General features: G+C 42.1%; 1 protein-coding gene across 1 annotated transcript in view; it reads right to left on the reverse strand.

Annotated features, from left to right (window-relative positions):
- LOC124803005 (ATP-binding cassette subfamily G member 4-like) overlaps positions 1-16,037 on the reverse strand; it is a 410,627-nt gene that overhangs the window by 264,578 nt on the left and 130,012 nt on the right. The window lies entirely within an intron of this gene.

A 16,037-nucleotide genomic window follows, 5' to 3' on the forward strand; every position in this document is an offset into this window, starting at 1 on the left:
ACACTCCCTAAATTTACTATACGATACAGACAAGTTCAAAATTGTAATTTCGCATTCCATATAGTTTTAATGATATCAATATGATAGTTTTTTGCGCTTATGTACCGAATAGGTTTTCAAATAACTTTCCGAAAACCTAATTATCTCTCTTACGGTGGAATTATTTCGAAATTTACTTATTCAATTTTATTTTCATTTGAAGACACTGCCATTAAAACTGTCAGTTATAAACTTTCAAAGCAACGTTAAAACAATCGACAAGCAAGTCAACTGGCAGGTGCAATAATTTCTTTGGTATATGTATTATCTTTGTCCTTCTTGGTTAGTTGCAGTTAGAAGATATTGTCGTATGAAGTTGTCGGGAATCTTATCTTCCCTACTGTGCATATGTCGTATTCTGAGATCCAAACATATTTGAATACTGAAATTGTATTGTCTCATAATGAAGAATTTTAAATGTCAAAGATGAAGTGTATGCAACAAATTATTTCAGAGTACATACCTGATTATCCTCCGCCAGGGAGAAATATAGCTCTAATTGTTGAGCCAAAAAAGATATCGAAAAACAGCGAATAAAGGCGGTAACTTAAGTAATGAAAACTACTAAATTAATTTTTATCACAATCTTTATTTTATGAATAAATCAAACTCTGTTCGTATTTGTTCTCGGTGGCAGAACATATCAAGCAAACAGATGCGTAGAAATAATTTGCGAGGCTCATTATGAAATTAATTATTGGTTGCGAGTAGAGTTTTGAAGGCGACTGGGCTAGGTGATATTTGTTGCTACTTAACAGATAGCTGCATCAGCAGACAAATTCAACAATGTAGGACTGCCGCATCTGCCTCCTACGCTTCTGTCATGATGACGGGACAGACTTAATGCACGTGTTAGATATAGTAAGCCACTTTGCAGTGTCTGCTGCATTTTCCTAGTGCGAATCCACATTTATTAGATAGTATATTTTTCAGATATATGGTAGAAGTATCTTACATCTCGAGGATCGAACCAACACCCTCCGGCTCGAGCACCACCGAAGTAGTGTATATACTATGAAGGCTCGAGGAAACCGTGGTAGAATGTCTAACACGACGAGATGTAGGCGGAAACAAACTCATCCCCAAGTTGCGTAACGGGGCATTGCGCAGTTTCTCGAGAAACTGAGGAAATAATTTCATCCCTTGCAGGAAATTACTTGACAATTGCACATTTTCGAGGAACATTATGTTTGCAGTTTATGTCGTTCTTGTCAGTGGAGTTTAACATCTGTGGCTACTGATTACGTCTAATTAAGAACTAATTGTCTCTGTAGGTAAATTAACTCACAATTTTCCAGCAGTTTTCATTAGAAACTTCGTGCAATAGTTAAGGTGCGTTAATTAAGCATTCGATCCCCTAAATGATATTGTGTAATTCGTACTATGATTAACACAGGTGCACGACGTTCGGGATCTTAAAGCCGCAAAGTAAATACGTCCTAAGTACAGACATCAGTACTGTTGCCTTAAAAGAGGAGAAAACACATTAAACTGTTGTTGACTCTATTAAAAGGCCAGAGCACGTTTCCAAAAAGAATAGAAAAATGGTTTCAAATGGCTCTGAACACTATGGAACTTAACATCTGTGGTCATCAGTGCCCTAGAACTTAGAACTACTTAAACCTAACTAACCTAAGGACATCACACACATCCATGCCCGAGGCAGGATTCGAACCTACGACCGTAGCGGTCGCGCGGTTCTAGACTGAAGCGCCCAGAACCGCTCGGCGACCAGCGGCCGGCCGAAAATAATCATCAACATTCCTACGCATTGTGAACCTCCATCATATTTAATAACAGTTGAAGATATGTAAGCCTTATGATAGTGCGCGAAGAGAGAAATATTTTTCCGTGTGGCAAACTTTCATAAATGTTTGATATTCAATTGTAATGGGGCTGTGACTACGCTACACTGGGAGACATCGTTCTCGGTCTACCATACTCCATGGTTGTGTTTGCGAATTGTGTAACTACAAGAAAGAACGATCAAATGTGATTTCTGTATATTAAAAAACAAAAAAACCTAATTGGCTTCAGTAATTACGTGTAAAAAAGCTTAAGAGAGATAAAAATCGCTCTTTGGACCATTGGGCCATTATATTGTTTCCATTTATTTATTTATTTATTCTCGCTTCAGAAACATATTATACATAGTTATGAATGTATTACTTTAGCCCAAATTTAGTTACTTCCAACGCATTTTCTGCTCATTGATGTTCACCTTTTGTCCAGGAGGCTGGAAACAGGCGACATTGAAGCATATGATGAAGTCTGGTATTCTCCACAGACACACTGAATATCCTCTTGATCTGAGCAGCCCCACCTTTCCAAATTAACGTTTGATCTACCATTTCCTGATCTTAGTCTCTTCAGGGACTTTCAAGACGTCCATTTTTCATCACAGCACAGAGGACAGAGCTTCTGAAACATTTTTTTCCAGCCAGGGGTTGGTAAGTCCTTGCCCTCCATAAGCTGCAACCTAGCGTTTTCAGCAGTGGTTCAAAGTGCCGTTGACGTTCTAATGTAGCCCCTCCTTTACTTCAGTCGTTGCGGTCGCTGTCCTGCCAGAATCACTGGCTTAGTTATCCCGGTGTTTATTTTCCGGTCAAGCGTCACTGCGTATTCGTAAAACGCGTTTTCCGCACTGTTCCGAGAATAGAACTTAAGCGACTGCTAATCGGGGACTGTATAACTGGCTCTTAGTAGTGCTGCGATCTGGCAATAATTTTCTGTAAAAATTTCATTTTTTGGGCACGCCATGTAGGTAATATGTAATCTTTCTTACCTGTCATTCCTGTTAGTCTTAATTTCCACTCTGGCTTTCGCTAATAATTATAACGCTAATCATTCGCACACCCAGTCAACCACATACACAAATAGCGATTGGTGTTCACTCGTTCGGATTTATTCGGCTCAATTCGTATAGCCGTGTCTCCTTTTCCCTGCGGGGAAGTTTTTTTTATTTCTTGAGTTCAAAAATGTTCAAAAACCAACAGGGATGCGTTTCAAAATGAAATGAATAATCGACAAACCAACGTGCGCTGGATGGCAGGCGATTTGTTTTTATTCTTCAAGAATATGAATTTCACGTCCCCTGAAATTGTTGCCTGGGGCAGGACCTCGGTTTACCCCTCCCCGTCCTTAGATTCGGGCCTGACAGTTGACTGAACGCTGTTCTTTCTTGGTATATGTCTCAAGTGGGGCAGCCATTTTGAACAGGTATTGTGGTCGCGTTTCGCTTGTCTGTAGTATGCTGCCGCCTGTTGGGTATTCCTTACGTCGTTGGTAAGTACTGCCAACTTACAGAACAATGGCGCGAAATGTCCCACTCAATAAGAATCCCGTTAGCGATGTGAATAAATGAGATTATTATTCAGCAATTTCGGGGATATGAACAACACGAAACCTCGCAAAAACATCAGTTTCTATCGTAGAGAACTGGGCTTCTCCCAAGAGAAATTTTTCGGCCTATGGGTTCTCGTTTTCAAAGGTGCCAGAAACAAAAAGTCATCATATGCAATCGGAAGCGACAGTTACTGAAAAGACATACTACGTTACATTTGTACTGAAACATTAAGCATCAGAATTGGAGCGTCGACTTTATTCAGACGAAACATGGACTCACAGACAACTTAGTTAATGTTGTCATAGGGACAGTGTGCGAGACGTATTGTCAAACAAATAGATTTGTAGGTTGTGTCATCGCTGTACTTATAAGAGTTTTGGAATATAAGCTGTGACTACACCAAAGAGACAAAGAAACTGGTACATCTGCCTAATATCATACATGGCACCCGCGAGCACGCAGAAGTGCCGCAACACGATGTGACATGGACTCGACTAATGTCTGAAGTAGTGCTGGGGGGAACCCGACACCAGGAATCCTGCAGGGCTGTCAGTAAATCCGTAAGAGTACGAGGGGGTGGAGATCTCTTCTGAACAGTACGTTGCAAGGCGTTGCAGATATGCTCCATAATGTTCATGTCCGGGGAGTTTCGTTGACAGCGGAAGTGCTTAAACTCAGAAGAGTGTTCCTGGAGCCACTCTGTAGCAATTTTGGTTGTCCTAATGGAATTGCCCAAATCCGTCAGATCGAACAATGGTCATGAATGGATGCAGGTGATCAGACAGGGTGCTTATGTACGCGTCACCTGTCAGAGTCGTATCTTGATGTATCAGGCGTCCTATGCTACTCCATTTGCACATGCCCCACATCATTACAAAGCGTCCACCAGCTTGAACGGACCCTGCTGAAATATAGGGTCCATGGTTTCAAGAGTTTGTCTCCGTATCTGAATACGTCCACCCGCTCGATATGATTTGAAACGAGGACTCGTCCGACCACGTAACATGCTTCCAGGCATCAACAGTACAAATGTCGGTGTTGACGGGCCCAGGCCGTGGTGTAAAGCTTTGTGTCACGCAGTCATCAACGGTACATGAGTGGGCCTTCGGCTCCGATAGCCCATATCGATGTTGTTTCGTTAATTGGTTCGCACGCTGACATTTGTTGATGGCCTACCATTGAGATCTGCAGCAATTTGCGGAAGTGTCGCACTTCTGTCACGTTGAACGACTCTTCAGTCGTCCGTAGGTCCCGTTCTAGCAGGATCTTTTTCCAGCAGCAGCGATGTTGGAGATTTCATGTTTTACTGGAATCCTGATATTCACGGTACACTCGTGAAATGGTCTTACGGAAAATTCTCACTATTGCTACGTCGGAGATGTGTCCAATCGATCGTGCGCCGACCATAACGTCACGTTCAAACTCACTTAAATCTCGATAACCTGCCATTGTAGCAGCAGTAACCGATCTAACAACTGCGATAGACAGTTGTCTTACATGCGTTGCCGACCTCAGAGCCGTATTCTGCCTGTTTACATATCTCTGTATTTGAGTACGCATGGCTATACCAGTTTCTCTGGCACTTTAGTGGAATCTCTCGTCACTGTCCTGGGGCGTACACACGACGGTCTTCCTGCCACTCTTCGGTTTGGTGTCGGGCAGTCATCAACGGTACACGAGTGGGCCTTGGGTTCCGAAAGCCCATGCCGATGATGTTTCCGTTGAATGGTTCGCACGCTTACACTTGTTGTTGGCCCAGCACTGAGATCTGCAGGAATTTTGAGGAAGGGTTGCACTTCTGTCACGTTGAACGAATCTCTTCAGTCGTCGTTACTCACTATAAGGAAGGGTTGCACTTCTGTCACGTTGAACGAATCTCTTCAGTCGTCGTTACTCACTATATGCTCAGTATCAAAGTTTCTGTGAATGATATGCTTACATACATACTATCTGCGCCAAAGTATGTAATGCCGAACTGACCGAAAGGAGAACTTCCCAGTCTAATACGAAGCGGGAAAAATTGTGCTGTCAGTAGAAAAGCATTAACAGCGGAACGATTCGGTCCGGAAAGCTCAGTGACTTCGAATGTGGACTAGTCACTGAAAGTCACTTGAATAAAAAAATCCAATGCTGACATTTCAATCGTTCTAAAGCTGCCCAAGTCGACAAAAAGTGATGTGATAGTGAAGGGGAAGTCCGAAGGACAGCCTCAACTATACCAAGACCAGCCAGACGTCGTGATATAAAGGAACCGTCGAGCATGAAGTCAGCGGAAGGAATCACTCGTGAGCTACAGAGTGCTACAAGCAGACCATAAAGCACAATGAAATTGCGTAGTTAAAAAGAATTTCTGTAGACGATGCTGTAGACAGCGACTTCACCCGACAACGAGTGACTGGACACGAATGATTTGGAATGATGAATCACGGTGTACCCTTTGGCAATCCGATAAAAGGGTTTGGGTCTGGTGAAAGCTTGAAAAACGCTACGCGCCATAACGTGTAATGCCAACAGTGAAGGACGGAGGAAGTAGTGTAAGGGTATGGGAGTGTTTCTCGTACTTAGGGTGAAGTCCCCTTATCGTGCTTAAGAAAAGGCTAGGTGAGGAAGGATAGAACACGGTTTAGAGCATTTTGTACTACTTACAGGGGAGATGATGATCGTATCAGCAGGACAATGCAACCTTTCATAAAGCAGCATCCGTGTGGCAATGATATGTGGACAGCAGAATTTCTGAAATGGACTGACCTGCCCAATGGGACTTCATGAACACAATGAAACATCTTTGGGATGAGCTAAAACGTCGATTTCGGTCCAAACCTCAGCGCCCAACATCACTACCGTGTCTGGTTTCGGTTTTTGTGGAAAACTCCACAGACATGCAGACAGATCACTGAACGAGTCCTCAATAGAGTTCAAGCAGTCATAAAGGAGAATGTCCACCAATCAGATAGGGAATACATCAACTGGATGTGTAGAAAGAGTGTGCCAAATACTTTCGGGAGACAATCTAGTCACATATAAAAAAAGAAAGTCCTGTAAACGTATGTTCTGAAACTTACTTATTTAGATATTCGCCATTTTATTTGTCTCGAGAAAAGCCAGTATTTAATTGTGATCTTACTGCTGGTGCTCGTTGCTCATTCCTTATTGGTTGTGTTTGCCTCTGTACTACGTCCTCTGCTATGGCGCTTTTTTCACTCACAATACAACTGTCTCTCGCATCAGCCATTCCGTACGTATCGTTCTGGGGCTGTATGGCATCAGAACAATGTTAATTATTCCCTCGAGCGTGAAAACGTAAACCGTGACATGTAGTCCTATTATTCCACGCAGGCAATTGCATACTTGGTATTCTGATTTGACTTATCCAACGGCGATGGGCATTTGTTACATATATTCTCTTTTCCTGTTTTATCAACTCTTTAACTCCGTATTTATAAATTTTCTAACCAGAAAACTGTAAAATTTTTACTGACTCGTTCACGAGTAAGTAGCTTCGGCTCGCGTGGCTCCACGGAACGTATAAATAGCTAAAAATAAAATAAAATTCCGGAAGTTGGTAGTCAGTGCTTCTCTGTGATGCAAGTTGCTCTGGCCGTGTGGGCACGGGTGTGGGGAGTGGATGTGTTATTTTCCAGTTTTTTAGGCGAGTCTTTTGCAGTTTAGTGGGCGCAGGAACAGGCCCCACAGCAAGTGTGCAGCCATTAGCTAGCCGGAGGTGTCGTTTAACGAACGAGGTATACTTGGCTAAGTCTGACAGGCCTTTCTTGTCTTCTGTTATCTCTTTCACACGCTGTTACAATTCTAGCAGCGCGTCACTCAATTCGACCGATGTCTGTTGTCGCGCCTAGTTGATAAGAAATCCAAACACTAGAACAATAGAAACAGTCGCACCTGCGTTTTGTATGGGCTCCCTTTAGTGATTCACTACATTTTCCAGGAAACCATTCAGCAAATACAGCGCAAGGTGGCGGCGTGGTTACCACAACGGCCTTGCATTCGAGAGGATGGCTACTCAAATCTCCATCTGGCCATCCAGATTTAGATTTTCCCTCATTTCCATAAGTCGCTCCACCTGCATCTACTTTTACACTCCAGCAGCCATCGTAAGGTGCGTGGCGGAGAATACCTTGTACCACTACCCGTGATTTCCTTTCCTGTTCCATTCTGACATCGAGGGAAATACAACTGACTACATGCCTCAGTACTAGCCCTAATGTCTCTTATCATATCCTCGTGATCCTTACGCAAATTGTACTTTGGCTGTAGTAGAATCGTTCTGCAGTCAGCATCAAATGTCCGTTCTCTAAATTTTCTCAGTAGTGCTTTAGGAAGAGAAATCGCTTCCCCTTCAGGGATTCGCAATAGAGCTCACAAAGCGTCTATGCTACAATCGTCTGTTCATCGAACCTACAGTTACAATTCTAGCGTCCCTGCTCCTGAATTGCTTCGATGTCATCCTTTAATCCAACCTGGCGTAGATCCCAAACACTAGAGCAATACACGAAAGTACGTCGTACTAGTGTCCTAAAAGTGGTCTCCTTTACAGATGAGCCACACTTTCCTAAAATTCTCCTCGTAAATCGAAGTCGACCGTTCGACTTCCCTGCTACTGTGTTTACGTGATCGTTCCATTTCAAATCGCTTTGCGAAGTTACTCCTAGATATTTAATCGACGCGACTGTTTTAATCAGCACACAATCAATTTTTATACGAACATGACGAGTTTGCTTTTCATACTCATCTGCACTAACATATTTTTTCTATACTTAGAGCAAGCTGCTGTTGATCATGACAACTAGAAATTTTGTGTATGTCATCTTTTATCCTCTTTCAGTCACTCAACGATGACCCTACCGGCATGTAGCTGGTCAGCCTATCCGTCACATCATTTATGTATACAGAAAATAAGAACAGTCCTGTCACACTTTCCTGGGGCACTCCTGACGATACCCTCGCTCTCTGATGAGCACTCGCTGTCGGCAACAACGTACTGGGTTTTATTACTTAAGAAGTCGTCATGACACATATTTAGTTCGCTCGTACGTTCAGTAACAACAGGCAGTGTCAAACGCTTTGCGAAATCTAGGAAGACGGAGCCTTACCGTTGTCCTCCATCCATGGTGCACAGGATGTAGTGCGAGAAAAGGATAAATGTTGGAAGAATGGCTGCTTTGAAATGGCACACCCGATTCCTTCCTTCCCCCCCCCCCCCCCACTTCCCTTGAAACAATCCGAGCTTGTCCTCTATCTCATGGCCTCTATGTCGACGGGACGTTAAACCTTAATCTTCCTTCTTGCTCCAACAAATCTAAGTCATCTGTTCACCTTCGTTAATAATGATTTTACATATTTATTATTACCTCTAAATACTTACGCGATGTGATGCTCTCAAGGACTTCAACACTAATCTTGTAACGTTTGCTTTCGGGCTCTTCTTCTTTGTTATCCATATTTAAAGACATTTGCCTTTAATTACACACTTTTGAAATTTTGTTGAAGCCTTGTTGCAATTTCTTGCGGTTGTCCAACAACGCCACATTCCCGTAAGCAGCAGCATTGCCAGCCACCGATCTTATAGTGGTGCAACTTCTAATCTGATAAAACTCTTAAGTACATGGCTTGGACAAGTATACTGAAACAGCACGACAAATGCATGCTTGAACATAGACGCTGATACTATCCAAGCCTGCTGGTTACGCCCTTGTCTTTGACCACGAACGGAATGTCTGCAATATCCTCAATATATTTCAAGTGTCATTTGTGATCATAACAGTGTTCTGTGCAGTTGTGAGTGTACCATGTAGGAATTAAGTGAGTCCTCCCTCGCGCATGGACGTGTGTGTTGTTCTTAGCATAAGTTAGTTTAAGTAGTGTTTAAGTCTAGGGATCGATGACCTCAGCAGTTTGGTCCCTTAGGAATTCACACACAGTTGAACACGCTCAGTCCGGAACCGCTCGACTGCTACGGTCGCAGGTTCGAATCCTGCCTCGGGCATGGATGTGTCTGATGTCCTTAGGTTAGTTAGGTTTAAGTAGTTCTAAGTTCTAGGGGACTGATGACCACAGATGTTAAGTCCCATAGTGCTCAGAGCCATTTTAACAGTTGAACAATTAAGTGAGTTCGAGCTTGGGCAAATTGTTGGCGCCCGTATGACATGTGCTTCCTTAGTTAAGGTAGCCGAAGTGTTTGCTGTTTCAGGAGGCACCCTACGGAAGATTTGTACCGCATACAGGGGAAGCGGAAAAACATCAACCACTCAGTCACAACACGGACGAAAATATCAGTTGAGTGATCGTGACAGTCGATCACTGAAAAGGATTGTGAGGAAAAATAAGAGAACGACAGCTGCAAAGGTCATTGCAGAACTCAATGTTGCAGTCTCGAACAGTGGCAGCACCAAAACAACTCTAAGGGAACACCATAAGCAGGAAATTTCTCAGGCAGTTGGAATTCCAATCTCACTCATTAGCGATGCAAATCGCCGTAATTGCGAAACTTTGGTGCAGAGGCTATAAAACTATACTGTGGGATAATGGAAGAAAGTATTTTCGTCGCATAAGTCTTGTTTCGTACTGTTTTCAGCTCCTGGCCGAATTTACGACCCAAGAGTAAAACACAGCGGAAGTTCGTTGATGATTTGAGCAGCCGTGTCGTATGTTACACGCGCCCATGTTTACTCCCAAAGGCCGCGTTACTGCCAAGGAGGATTGTGTGATCACTTTGGCTGATGAGGTCCTCCACATAGTGCAGTGTTGTTCCCCAGTAGTGATACTGTATTCCAAGACGACGAGATCCCTATTACACGGCACACATCGTGGAGGACTAGCTCTGCGAACACAAGGATGAACTGTCGCATCTCCTCTGCCCTCCACAGTCTCCAGAATTAAAAATTAATGAGCCTTTATGGTTTACTTTAGAGACAAGGGCGCATCATCGGTATCCATCCCACTGATCGTTGTCTGAACTTCCCACTAGTTTGCAGGAAAAATTGTATAAAATTCCCTTGAAAACCATACAGGGGCTGTATTTACCCTTTTGGAGATGACTGTAAGCTGTTAGTGAATGGCAAAAGTTTTCCTATGTCTCATTATGCGCGGTAATGTGTTGTTTGGCGTTTCCATATTTTTGTCCACCCTCTATATATTGAAAATTTAGAGGTTCTGTTAGGCTCCCTTGGGGTAGATTCGGTGTTTCTTCAATTTCAGTGGAACAACAGCCGTCCAGTGCAATGTACTGGCTTTCGTTGATCAAATATTCATCAGTGAATCATATTTCTGCAAAGACGTGCAGTATACACTTTGCAAGCCACTTTGAAGTGCATAGCATAGGACACATCCCATTGTACCAGCTCATTCGCACACAGAGCACGGGAGGAATGATTGCTTAAACGTCTCCGTCCGTGCTGTAATTTAATCTTGTCAACGTGATGCCTACGGGAGCGATACGTAGGGGGGTTACAATACACTTCTAGATTCCTCACTGAAAGGTGGTTAGCCGAATTTTATTAAGCAAGCTTTCACGGGATAATTTGCATCTGTCTTGCGTCTATCAGTTCAGGTTTACCATTCGTGCTGGTCTCTGTCATATACGTTCAATATCCTTTCTTAGTCCTACTTCCTTTGTGTTGCTTTTTTTCAGACAGTACTTCACCATACATAACTGCCTCATTTCCGAAAAGTCTACGGTTACTATTAATATTTTTGACAAAATAGGTAACACTGTTGAGTGACAGATTAACATACAACATGAACAGCAAGGGTCCAAGCGCACTTCTCTGGGGCACACAAGAACTTGTCAAAAATTTTCCATAGTCTCGATCGCAACAAGATATGAAACTAAAGCTTGCTTATATCGATCTGAAACACCAACGCATTTTCGATAGCGCTTATTGCCAGGCGGGGGTGGGTTGGAGACGACTTTATGCTCACCCTAAAAAAAAAAAAAAAAAAAAAAAAAAAAAAAAAAAAAAAAAAAAAAAAAAAACTAAATTAACAAATTTCGTTAATTGTTGTTGACTTATATTAACAAATTTTTTTAATGAAGTACTGATATGTAAATAGGGTACAGAACCGGAAAATATCTTTTAGTGCACTCTTTGATATATCAGTGTATTTCAGTAACGTGTAATACCAAGCCGGACGTACTTTATGACCAGCTGAAAAAAATGTAATAAACGTAGATTTCGTTAATTGCCTTGACTCGTACTCACAATATTCGTTTTAGTGACGTGTTGATGTACTGATACCTTTCAAACATTAACGAAATCTGGTAAAACAATACATTACAAACAATAAATTTTTTTCGGAAATTAAAAATGTAGAGTAACTTACTGAATTACATTATTTTCAAAAGACAGGCATAAAGTAACCCCACCCCACATTTGGTACTGTAAGGGTTAATACCCATCTTCAGATTATGAAAATAAACGTAAAATTGTCTTTTAGTTAATGTGATCCTGACGGTGGCAGGGGTAAAATACAGGGAGCGAAAGGCTATTTACAATTTGTACAGAAACCAGATGGCAGTTATAAGAGTCGAGGGACATGAAAGGGAGGCAGTGGTTGGGAAGGGAGTGAGACAGGGTTGTAGTCTCTCCCCTATGTTATTCAATCTATATATTGAGCAAGCAGTGAAGGAAACAAAAGAAAAATTCGAAGTAGGTATTAAAATCCATGGAGAAGAAATAAAACCTTTGAGGTTCGCCGATGGCATTGTAATTCCGTCAGAGACAGCAAAGGACTTAGTAGAGCAGTTGAATGGAATGGATAGTGTCTTGAAAGGAGGGTATGAGATGAATATCAACAAAAGCAAAACGAGGATAATGGAATGTAGTCGAATTAAGTCGGGTGATGCTGAGGGAATTACATTAGGAAATGAAACACTTAAAGTAGTTAAGGAATTTTGCTATTTGGGGAGCAAAATAACTGATGATGGTAGAAGTAGAGAGGATATAAAGTGTATAATGGCAATGGCAAGGAAAGCGTTTCTGAAGAAGAGAAATTTGTTAACATCGAGTATAGATTTAAGTGTCAGGAAGTCATTTCTGAAAGTATTTGTATGGAGTGTAGCCATGTATGGAAGTGAAACATGGACGATAAATAATTTGGACAAGAAGAGAATAGAAGCTTTCGAAATGTGGTGCTACAGAAGAATGCTGAAGACTAGATGGGTAGATCACGTAACTAATGAGGAAGTATTGAATAGGATTGGGGAGAAGAGAAGTTTGTGGCACAACATGACTAGAAGAAGGGATCGGTTGGTAGGACATGTGTTGAGGCATCAAGGGATCACCAATTTAGTATTGGAAGGCAGCATGAAGGGTAAAAGTCGTAGAGGGAGACCAAGAGATGAATACACTAAGCAGATTCAGAAGGATGTAGGTTGCAGTAGGTACTGGGAGATGATGAAGCTTGCACAGGATAGAGTAGCATGGAGAGCTGCATCAAACCAGTCTCAGGACTGAAGACCATAACAACAACAACAACTGTTAAAATCACTGAAAGGTACCTTTTTTTAAAAAAAATGGTAAATTCACTCTAAATTCCAGGTGATTTTCTGTTTATTTTCATAGATCTGAAGATGGTTGTTGATGAACCGAAACCGGTATTCAGTAAAGTGTAATTTTGTATTTTTCCGCGATAAAAGCAATTAAAAAAATTGAAAAATAATAGAGATCGTTTATCGCCGCCAACCGACGATACAAGGTCTTGAATACCAGAAGTTACTCTAACGTCTATCGACCCTCTCTCCAAGATAGCGTGCTCCGCAACTCCTTACGAAGATATCGTCTATGCAGTTACAAATTTCATTGATAAACGTAGGTTTAGTACTAAGTCAAACGTTTTTCGAAGTCAAGATGTACTGCATTTACCTTCCTGCCTGGCTCATGGCTCTCTAGATGTCATGAGAGAAAAGTGCGAGTCTGATTTTGCATGATGAATGCTTCCGAAACCCGCACTGTTTGACATCGCGGTAATTCTGTCGGAGACACCTCACAATCTGTATTACGAAAGGGCTAACTGGGAGCACAGTCTCCAGTGCGGCTTACCTGTCTAACGGCTTCCAGGGGCAGAAAAAGTTCGATTTTCAATATTTCATACTGTTATTGAGTGTATTTTTAACATTTAAAAAGGCTGTAATAATCAATACATTAAGGGATAACTAATTAAGAGATATGTTAAAATTTCAACTCAGTAAGACACATTACAGTTAGAAAATGTGTATATGTCTTGAGGCAAGTAACTCAAGGCGCGCAAATTACCCAAATTATGTTCTACACGTAATTTCAAACATTTGCAACTCTTTTCATCACTGTGACCCCTTGCCCCCCCCCCCCCCCCCTAAAAAAAATCACAAAATGATGAAAGGAAAAATTTAGACGTTCTAATTTATTACTCCTTTACCACTAATTTTATTTGCAACACATTTTCCGGACAGTGTACAAATATACCGCTGAATATACCCTGCCGGCCGAAGTGGTCGTGCGGTTCTGGGCGCTGCAGTCCGGAACCGCGAGACCGCTACGGTCGCAGGTTCGAATCCTGCCTCGGGCATGGATGTGTGTGATGTCCTTAGGTTAGTTAGGTTTATGTAGTTCTAAGTTCTAGGGGACTAATGACCTAAGCAGTTGAGTCCCATAGTGCTCAAAGCCATTTGAATATACCCTCAAAATTATATCACTGAATGACACATAATTCAGGAGATATGACTTCGTAACAACGAGGTACGCACACTACCCACACTGTACTCGGAAATCGTTTGGTAATAAGAGCACTTACCAACTGTCAACAAATTTTGAACATAATTTCATACATTTTCTAAATTTTCTCTCACTTACATGCATAACGCCAATAATTCATTTATAAAGTTTGAAACAGTTTTATAGATGGGAGTTCGATTCTTTATAGCATCTATCGTGGAGGTGGTGTTGGTGCTGGTGGTGGTGGTGGTGTTGGTGTTGGGGGCGGAGAGTGGGGGGGGGGGGGTTACCGATATCCTCTAAGATGCTACAATAGATGAATGTGAAGAATACTCAATGCTAGCTGTCTGGATCACTTCTACCCTTCTTGTGTGCTTTCTTCCAACTACTGGGCACCGACTTTTGTTCCAGTGATCTACGATGGATTCTAATGAACAAGGGGGCTATCTCAGCCACAGAGCCGGCCGGTGTGGCCGAGCAGTTCTAGGCGCTTCAGTCTGGAACCGCGGGACCGCTACGGTCGCAAGTTTGAATCCTGCCCCCAGCATGGATGTGTGTGATGTCCTTAGGTTAATTAGGTTTAAGTAGCTCTAAGTTCTAGGGGACTGATGACCTCAGATGTTAAGTTCCATAGTGCTCAGAGCCATTTGAACCATTTCAGCCGCAGATTCAGTCATGAATCTGATACGAATTTCATCGTTCTGGAGATTTGTTCAGTTTCAATGATTTCAGCTGTTTCTCGACGCCTTTGACACTATCATTTACTTCACTAATCTCAAAGTGGTATGAGGATTAAATTCGGCGACTCCCCTGGGTTTTCCTTTGTAAAGTAACATTTGAGTACAGAGTTAAGCATTTCACATTTTGTTTTAGTGCCTTCAGTTTCACTTACTGACTCATTCGCGAGTGACTGAAATCGAACTGCGGTGCCACTAACACCCTTTAGATACACCTGAATTTCTTTGGGTTACGTGAAAGATCATTTGGCAATATTCTGCTACGGTAGTCACTGAACGCATCACGCATTACTCTCTTGACAGCCAAACACGTTTCATTCAGCATCTCTCTATCTATAGCCCTGCGCTTTGTTTTACACCTATTATACAGTTATCTCTGTTTCTTTAGAACTTTCTTTACAGTGACTGCATACCATGGAGGTTCCCCTCCATTATGGAATATTCTACTGCATGCACGTCGATCCAGCACTTGATCCACTATTCTTTTAAACGTGATCCATAGTTGCTCTACATGCTCCTACCATATGCTACAAGTAAAGTTCCTCGTTGGGATGTGACACTACTGCTTTTTTATTTAGCATGTTGAACATATATATCTTTCTACCAATTTTAGTTACCCTTTGTAAGAGGCTTTGAGAACTAAAGTCCGGTGGCCAATATGTAAATGATGGTAGGCTGGAATGAAGTTACATGCATACAGCGTTGTCTACCAACGCTTTGGGTGGCTACTGCAGTGTTGGTTTGATTCACTAGTCGGTTGGCAGTAGGTGAGAGCAGATCGTAATGGCCGAGACAATCGTAGATCCCGCCAGTTGTGAAGTGTGACGTGCGATTAGATTTTTGCTGGCAAAAGGATCGTCACCTGCTGAAATCCATCGTGATTAATACCTAGTGTATGGACCTGAAATAATGAGCGACAAAAAAATTTGAAAAAGATGCCGAGAATTCCAAAATGGCGGCACAAATATACGCGATGAGCAACGGAGTGGCATGCTCGGTATTCGGACCGACGACATCGTTGACCAAGTGAAACAAAAACTTCGAAATGATCGGGCGATCGACGACTGCGGTCTCGCTAATGAATTTCAAATTGTCGCTCGAACCTCGATTTACACGATTGTCACTGAATAGTTTGGTTATCAGAAGCTGTGTGCGAACTTGATTCAAAAAATGTTAACTGATCGACAGAAAGAATGTGTAGTGTACGAC

The sequence above is a fragment of the Schistocerca piceifrons genome, chromosome 6 (assembly GCF_021461385.2).
Source record: "Schistocerca piceifrons isolate TAMUIC-IGC-003096 chromosome 6, iqSchPice1.1, whole genome shotgun sequence".
Classification (NCBI taxonomy): domain Eukaryota; kingdom Metazoa; phylum Arthropoda; class Insecta; order Orthoptera; family Acrididae; genus Schistocerca; species Schistocerca piceifrons.